Source organism: Olea europaea, chromosome 11 (genome assembly GCF_002742605.1).
Source record: "Olea europaea var. sylvestris chromosome 11, O_europaea_v1, whole genome shotgun sequence".
In the NCBI taxonomy this organism is placed as follows: domain Eukaryota; kingdom Viridiplantae; phylum Streptophyta; class Magnoliopsida; order Lamiales; family Oleaceae; genus Olea; species Olea europaea.
In genome coordinates, this window is record NC_036247.1 from 25,803,434 (window position 1) to 25,813,522 (window position 10,089).

Genomic DNA, 10,089 nt, shown 5'->3' on the forward strand with positions numbered 1-10,089 from the left:
ATATGCCAAGTAATTTGATATTATTATTTTTCTATTAAAGTTAAACAACCGTAAAGGTGGAGTACTCATAATTTTACGCAGTGTTGTAATTGTAATAATAGTTTCATTCATATTTGCTGATACATTTAAAAAGATCTATGCCTACTCAGAATCAATCTCCTTGAAATGAATCACGTCCATATATAGTGGATTTTGGTACGTTCAAATTCTTTGGGTATTACCATAATGCAACTTGAAAGTAGAACACGATATTTTCAAACTTTTTTAATAGGAGAATATAATTTTAGATCAAATTAATATTGTCTTTCCTTATCATAGTCTATTAACAAATATAGAAAATCTTTTTGTATATTTCCCTGTGTACTAATTCTTTTATAGTATTTTATGATTATTATTAGGTAAGAATTAATTCATATCTTTGATAATTGTTTAACCTATAAGTAAGATAATTAATGAAGAAAGAAATCAAGCTTTGAAAAATAATTTTTGTCTGTGACTTAGAGTGCAACAATGCTGCCGTCTTCAAGCAATTCCACGCTATGTAATGCTTTTGAAGATTTTTAAAGCTAACATTTTCTTCCCGCTGTTAGAGAACAAACACACACACACACACACACACGTAAAATGGTGCTTAATATGCATTCTCGTTTGTTGATAAAGCTATTTGGTGTGAAGTTAAGAATGGTGATTCTCAATTATGGTTGCACTCAATTATAATAAGGACGTAGAGATAAAATCAAAGTCAGTAGGTTTGGTTGCACTTCATCAATAAGTTAAAAGAAAAAGATATAGAGGGAATTGTTCTTAATTTAGCAAAATTATAAAAAATGAATACTATTGTATTTTTTATCAACTTATTACAGGATTGTTTGACCCGTGACATGGGATCCTCTAATGTTTTCTTTCGTGATTTACTATATATCTGGCATTCGTGCCCCAAAAAGTTTATTAAATTCCACACTTCACTTAAATTGTAATCACGAACACAACAAAAACCTGTATGTACTAATCAAAATCATTAGAAATTGATTATAGGAAGTTCTAACAAGGGATGGCAATGTGGCGGGTATAGGAGGGGTCGGCCATTCGCACCCCGATCCCGTCTGATACTTTTGTCATCTTACCCCATACTCATACTGGATTAAAGTGGGATGGGGCAGGTTGAGGACGGTCAGGGGTAGGGCAGGACAGGTCCGTGCCCCATTTATTTTTTCTTTTTATTTTTTATTTATTTTATTTTTTATGTCTTTAGTTAGTAAATATTATTACTTTTTTACCAATTTGTTAAAAATAACTTATGTTCTCTTTAAAAATGATGATAAATATATTATTTTTGTTTGATAAAAACTTAAATATGAAATTAACCTTAAACAAAGCGGGTAATGGAGGGAAAGACTATGTTTTCCGTTATCGTCCTATACTTGCTTCAGGGCAATGACCCTTGCCCCGTACCCGTACCCGCCCCATGTACCCGATTAAGTGGGTAATCCCCGACCCATTTGGGGCTGGCCTCACGGATATCGGGTTGAACAAGTTTTTTTGTCATCCTCTAACTGTTAACTGTCCAGAGTTATAAAGTTAAATTAGTTTACCTAGGTTTTAAAATTTACATATAATTGATATTGTTTTAAATACTGTGTAGGGTTCATGAATCCTCAAATTGCTTTTCTGAACTCTTGATTAAGCTAATCATGATTACCTTTTTAGCCTAATTATATATGTAAGGCCTGTTGTTGTCCTTTTATTTATTTATTTATTTATTTATTATTATTTTTTTTTTCGGGTGAGGTTGAGAATTAATCCAAAGTACTGATGCGTTATCGTTTAGACTAAATCATTCAAGAAACACAATCATAAATAAAACCATTATTCTGGTAATGAAAGTCACGATCACCACTACAATAATAGAATAGCAAACCGAAAGTTTTCAGTGCAAGAATTCTTTCATCTCACCATATGCCAAGTATTTTATTTTTCTTATTTTTTAAAGTTAAACGACCGTAAAGGTGGATTTTAGTACGTTCAAATTCTTTGGGTATTATAATAATGCAACTTGAAAGTAAAACACAGAATCTACGTCTAGCTAAGTTTCAATCCATGTACAGTTGTCTGATCATCGTATAAATTTGAACAGAATAATAATTATATGAGAAAAAAACATAAGCGTTAGTGCTGTCTGTTGCTCATCTTACGTTCTGTTGTATCTTCAAATAGGAATTTAATTAGGGAAATTTGCAGCAGCAATCTCTAACCTGTCGTTTTTATTTCAGACTTTACTCTAACATTCCATTTGTGCCAATGAAGGTCTTTAACCTTTCATAAATTAGTAGCTGGAGCTCAAATGAATGGATCCATTTGATTTTACGTTGACCAAACAAATTGATTTTGACGAAATATAGTAAGAGCAAAATGGTAACTTCAGAGCAAATATTTTCCAAAATATTATTAACAATTAAAAAATAAAAACAAAAATGAAAATCTATCCCACCCCACCCATCTTCACATTCTTCCCCACTCCTATCTCCACCCCCACTCTCCCCAAACCAAACCATAATCCAAAGTCATCGCCACCTATATCGTCGGACTACCATCTTCTTCCGCCATCCTTCATAGCATCTCAATGCAAACCATCAGTCGCCTCTTTCAACCACCAAATCATCGTAAATATCTCAATCACAAACCCTCATAATGTAAAGAAAAAGTTCGAGAATCTTGTGCACTACACCCTAAATATATTTGTAGTCCATGGCTAAGTAGAGTAAATTGCATGTTCTCATGTTCCCTTGGTTGGGCATTGGTCACTCGATTCCATACCCAGAGCTCACCAAACTCATAGCCCAGAAAGGCCACAGGGTCTATTTTGTTTCTATGAGAAAATTATTAATTTGCCATGTGGACCGACATATGTAATTAATTGTGTATAAAGGTTATTTTAAAGTTAAGCTCAAAATTAAAGTGATATAATAGAGAATTAAGTAATTGGGTTTAGGACGTCTAAATAAAGCATGAACGGGTTATATGTGTAGAGACCAGATTCCTTTAAAATTGTATTTCATGATGGGTGAAATGCATATGGAAACTATATAAAGGGTTATGGTCCCCAATTCATATGCAACTTCTCATTTTTTGTGTGATTCCATCAACACAAGAACACAAGAGAAAGCATATTTAAGAGAAAGATTCAAAACCCGCATAAAGGAATTCAAGAATCAAGAAAAAAAATTGAGAATTCAAGAATTCAAATCAAGAAACAAGATTCAAAGATTATAATTCAATATTCATTATTGGATATACAAATCAATAGATCAAGCTATGTTACGCATCAATTATTTTTCTTGATGATTTGATATGGAGATCTTGACAATCATATAAAGTTTATAAAATTTAAAATTCACAAATATTCAACAAGTAATATCAGTCCATTTTAGACCATTGAGATTAAAAGAAGATTTTTAGGGTTGAAAAGTATACTTTGGTTTTATACAAATTTTTTTCGGATGTGAATTTCATACAATAATTTTGGATTATGTAATTTTTCCGGCATTACAATAGCGTTGTAATGCTGTAGCACCCAAACGTGGCGCTGCAGCACCTCGATTCGAGACTAGGCAGCACCCAGCACCGAGTGCTATTGTTCTCGATTTCTATTTGCGCCTAGGCTTTTGGGTGCTACAATGCCTAGTTGCTGGTTTTAATTTCTTTCTTTTTTTTCTTTGGACTAAGTCCAAAACAAAATAAAATAAAAGAATTAAGGTTTCAACAATTAAAATTTGAATTATGGTAATAAAGTTTCTTTTAGCATAACTAATTTTTCAAACTAATTTAATTGAAGTAACATATTACCAAAGTAACATCTCTTATCTAAATTAATTTATTTGAAATATTAGGAAGATTGTGTGTTTGTAATTCATGCGGATATTCACCGAACCTAGTTGAAGGTAAATATTTAACTGAATTACATACACACTTGTGGTAATAAATATGTGACAATTGTAAAGTTTATTTTATGTGAACAATAAATAGGTTTATTGTTTGACATAGTTTATAGTCAATATTTGATTGTTATACCAAGAGTACACTTACAAGTTGGTATTTCTGTCCAAAAACTAAATATCAATGTTATGCTCGGTATCCTATAATGGGGTTTACTTTTATTTGAATTTATTAATTGTTTAATATGGATTCTAATGTGAGCACGTTTCTTTGGTTTTGTTCTCCGTTCTGTAAACTCTTTTGTTTCTACAATACCTACCAACATCAATTCAATTTCCCGTACTAAATGGAACCAAGTTTAAAGACTGGAAAGAGAATGTTCAGATCGTTCTTGGTTGCATGGACTTAGACATTGCATTAAGGACTAAACAAGCTGTTGTAACTCGGATAAAAGTTCCACTAATGAAAAATGGAATTGTGATAAGTGGGATCGTTCAAACTGCATGAATCTTATGATCGTGAAGTGTGGTATTCTAGAATCATTTAGGGGCGCTGTGTTTGATAAGTAACTACCGAAAGGAAAATTCTTGATGAAATTGAAAATTTCCAAAAAAATAAGGTCAAAACTAATACGCTTCTCACGAACTTAGTTTCACTAAGGTATAAAGGTAAAAGAAATATTCGAGAGTACATCATGAAGATGTCTCATATTACTTCAAGACTGAAGGCACTAAAACTTGAGTTGTCTGATTATTTGTTCAGGCATTTGGTTTTGATTACTCTTCCTGCACAATACAATCAATTCAATGTCAGTTACAACTGTCAAAAGGAAAAGTAAACTTTAAATGAGCTCATTTCACACTGTGTGGAAGAAAAAGACATGTGACGCAAGACAGGACTAAAAGTGCTCATTTGGCTAGTACCTCTAAGGACAAGTTCAAGAGAAGAAAGAATAAGAAAGCTACACTCAGTCTAGCTCAAAAGAAATGGGAAAAGCCCGAAAAGAGTGAATCATCTGGTTGTTACTTTTGTGGAATTCCAGAACACTTGAAAAGGATTGTAACAAGTACCGAACCTGGCGTGTAAAGAATGGTACGTTTTTCACTTTAATTTATTCTAAAGTTAATTTAGTTTCAGTTCCTAAGCGCACTTAGTGGATTGAATCCGGTGCCACTACTCATATAAGTATGTCTATGTAAGGTTGCCTGAATAGTTGAAAGCCAAATGAGTTGAAGTTGAGGCTATAGAGACTTTTAGATTATTATTAAAGACCGATATTTATTTAGATTTGAAATAGACTTTTGTGGTCCCGTCTTTTAGACTAAATTTGGTTTCTATTTCTATATTGGACAAATTTGATTATTCTTGTTCATTTAGAAATAATACATTTAGTCGTTTTTCTTGATTCAAGATTATGGGTGCCCGTTCATTATCTAGATAAGATAATCTATACTTACTTAATTCGGTTATCTCTTATAGAAAACATTACATGTGAATTCACAAGATATTAGAGGTAAATTAACCAATGAGAATTCTACTTTATTATGGCATGAGCGTTTAGATCACATTTCTCGAAAGAAGATCGAAAAGTTTGTACTAGAAGGAATTCTTGATCTCCTTAATTTTTCAGACTTGAGTGTTTGTATAAATTGCATTAAGAGGAAACGAACAAACATAAGGAGATTAGGAACCCATAAACTTCGAGCATCTTAGAATTACTTCATACGGATATCTGTGGGCCATTTCTTTCAACTTTCTAGAATGGTTAACAGTCATTTATTACTTTCATAAATGATTATTCTTGCTATGGCTACTTATATCTCATTCATGAAAAATCCTAATCACTAGACATGTTCAATGCTTATAAGGCTAAAGTTGAAAACCAACTCGTCAAAATAATAAAACACATTAGATCTGATAGTGGTGGTGAATATTATGATAGATATGCCGGATCAAGAGAACAAAGTCCTGGCCCTTTTTGCTAAATTTCTAAAGGAATATGGAATTGGCCCACAGTACACCATCCCATGTTCTTCTAGCATGAACGGTGTTGCTAAAAGATGAAATAGAACAATTAAGGACATGGTAAGAAATATAATTAGTCATTCCACCTTTCCAAAATCTCTCTAGAGAGAAACATTAAAAACTGCAACTTGTATTCTCAATAGAGTTCCAACTAACATAATTGTCAAAACATTTGCAAGAAGCGTAGTTTAAAACATTTTCACATTTGGGATTATCCAGCTGAGACAAGGCCTTATAGGCCTAATAAAAAGAAACTGGAATCCAGAACTATCAGTTGTTATTTCATTGGATACACTGAGAGGTCAAGGGTTACTAATTTTATGATCCCATTATAAAATCAATTTTTGAAATGAGAAATGCCTAATTCTTTGAGGATATAAAGTTTGTAGTGAGAGATAAGGTTAGGGGTTTTGTATTTGATGAGGAATATATAAATATTCCTTCTTTTGCAATTGACTTGATCTAGACCAGGAACAAATTCTTGCTCTAGAACTTGTTCAAGAAACAATTTTAGATTAAGACAATCTTCTAGAACCCCCTATAAACAATCAAGAAATTTTTCTAGATGAACAAAATCAAAAACCTCAAGACAAATGCCATTAAGGAAATCCAATAGAGAAAGGAAAAATGCAATTTTGGAATGCAATTCCAAACAACTTTATAGTATTTCTCAAAGAACATGAGGATGGCATCGGATTGATGGAAGAAGATCCAATCAACTTTTCTCAAGCAATGTAAAGTGATAATTTTCAGAAGTGGATTGATGCAATGAATGAGAAAATAAAGTCCACGAAAGACAATGACATTTAGAAACTTATCCATTGCATGAAGGTATGAAACCCATTGGTTGCAAATGAATATTTAAAATCGAGAGGGATTCCAATGGTAATGCGGTAAGATATATGCTCGTCTTGTTGCAAAGGATTACTCAAATGAAATGCATTGATTATAAATAGACTTTCTCTCCAATTTCAATGAAAGACTCTTTCAAAATTATAATGGCACTTGTGTGGCATATTTTGATCTTAAGCTACATCAAATGGATGTAAAGACGGCATTTTTTAATGATGGCATTGATGAGATGATACATATGGTGCAACCATAAAACATTACGTCAGGAGACCTAAAGAAAATGGTTCATAAATTAAAGAAATCTATATATGCGCGCCATAAGCAAGTTTTTCGTCAATAGTATCAGAAATTTCATCAAATAATCTTCTCGTTTGGTTTTGAGATAAATGCAGTTGATGATTGTGTATATCAAAAGTTCAGTAAGAGTAAATATATTTTCCTGGTATTTTATGTCAATGACATACTGCTTGTCTGCAATGAGATAGACTTATTGCACGAAAATAAGATCTATCAAAGAATTTTGAAATGAAAAATCTAGGTGATGCCTTTTTTGTATTCGGAATACAAATATTACGGGATCGTTCTCGGGAAATTCTTAGATTAACATAAAAGAGCTATATCGATGAGATACTTAAGAGACATGGAATATATGCAAACTAGGAAATACCCCTGTTGCTGAGGAAGATAAGTTTAGACTCAATCAATGCCCTAAGAATAACCGTGAAGCAAATGAAATATAGAAAATTTTCCTATGCTTCAGCAGTTAAGAGATTGATGTATGCTTAGGTATGCAAACATCCCAATATAGCATTTATTGATGAAATACTAGGTAGATATTTAAGTAACCCTAGGAGGGATCATTGAAAGCAGTCAAGCAAGTCATATGGTATTTACAAAGAACAAAAGATTACATACTCACATGCAGGAAATCAGACCAATTGGAGATCATTGATTATTCTGATTTAGATTTTGTCAGATGCCAAGATTGTAGGAGATCTACATCGAGCTATATCTTCATGCTGGCTAGAGGAGCTATATCTTAGAAGAGCGCTAAACAAATACTCATAGCTTCTTCAATAATGGTTCAGAGTTTGTAGGATGTTATGAGGCACCAATTAAGGAATGTCACTACGAAATTTTGTCACTACACTACGAATTTTGGATGAAAATGAAAAACCACTTAAGCTATTTTGTGACAATAAGTCAACAATCTTGTATTCAAACAAAAATAAGAGTTTAACAAATCCTAAGTTTATAGACATTAAATTTCTAGTTGTTAAAGAAAAAGTTCAGAGTGGTTAGGTTGCTATGGAGCATATTGGAACAAACTCCATGATAACAAATCCATTTACTAAAGAACTACCATTTCATGAACACATTGCTCACATGTGAGTTGTACATTTTGATGATATTCGAGTTTAGTAGAAGTTTGTAATTTTGGATGTTGTCTTTTTGACTCAGGATTTTGGTTGTGCACATTTATGTTTATTTCAGTAATAAAATATTTAGTTTTGCTTTCGCTCTAATTAAAGTTTTTAGTTTGATCTCATTAAAGTATAAGGTATTAAAAAATAAAGTATGACCAGTGGAAAATATGCATGTGTAGATCACATTACATGTAATTTCCATCCACACATCCGTACTTGATTTATGTCATTTGATTGTGTTGATATGCGTGACCAATGATGGGTTTAGTTTTGATATTTATAATGAGGACCACTTTGATCCTATATTAATATAATTAATGGACAAGCTTGTTTAGAGATGCCTTTTGATTATGATAGCAAAAGTATTGAGCTCATAAAGTTATACACATTTATAAGATAACATATGTGGCCCAAGTGGGGGATTTTTGGAAAATTATTAATTTACCATGTGGGTCGACATAAGTAATTTATTGCATAAAAGGCTATTTTAAAGTTAAGCCTAAAATTAAAGTGATCTAATAAAGAATTAAGTAATTGGACTTAAGACATCTAAAAAATGTGCGAACCGTGTTATATGTGTAGGGAACAAATTCCTTTAGAATTGTATTTCATATTGGGCAAAATACATATGAAAATTACAAATAGAGTTATGGTCCCTAATTCATATGCAACTTCTCATTCTTTCTGTCATCTCATTAATACAAGAATACAAGAGAAAGCATATTGAAAAGAAAAATTCAAAACCCACATAAAGGGATTGAAGAATCAAGAAGAAGAATTCAAGAATCCATAACCAAGATTAAAGATTTGAAAGACAAGATTCAAAAATTACAATTCAAGATTCATTATTCGAGATCCAATTGCCAAAAAGTTGATAATCTACCTGAAAAAGTAGAAACCACCATTGATTTCCCATTCGATATGGTCAACTACCTAAAAATTACCTTCAACAAGCTTCAGCCAAGATTTATATTTTTATTGGAAGACTCTTCACCTAACTGGGTTATTGCTATTTCTCAACGATGATTATACCCAGAAGCTGCTAAGCGCAACATTCTATGTGCATTTGTTAACATATATTCAACTATTTTGATTGTTGTTTTGCTGTTCATACATAGGGATGGGATGGGGGTCGGTGCGAAAGATTTTCATTTTTGCTTTTAGTTTTTAGTTTTTGTTTTAATTGTTAATAATATTTTGAAATATATTTATTGTGAACTTACCATTTTCCCTCACTAGATTTGGTCAATATCAATTTGTATGGTTAACTAATGGTCAAATGGATGGTTTCCATCCATTTTTGAACTCCAGCTGCTGATTTATGAAAGATTAGGGATCTTCGTTGGTACAAACTGAAAGTTTGGATAAAGTCTGCAAAAAAAAAAAGGTTAGAGACCACGAGTGCAATTTTTCTATTTATTGAGGGTATTGACTACATTAGATACATTTTTTATTACATTCAAGAAATTAAACTGAACACAACTTTTTTGTGCAGATTGCAGGTTTAGATCAAAATATGTTTAATTCTGATTTTGGATCATGTCATTTTTCCACTTGTAATGATATAGATACACACACACACACACACACACACATAGTGAGAGCGACAATATTGTGGCATTATAGTAGTTCTTTTAACTAATCTTTTATTTTTCAAAGTACTCTTGGTTTCCCATTTTGAAAATTTCCTAAAATTTTATAATTTTCCTGAACAGTGATTTTTTTGGATCAATTGAAAATACTAATTTAGAAACACCATTATTAATTAAAAATTTCAAAATCTCTTCTTAAGAGTTGAATAATTTTATTAAAAGTTTTAGTAGTTAGGTTTGCTTGAGACGCCATAACTTAT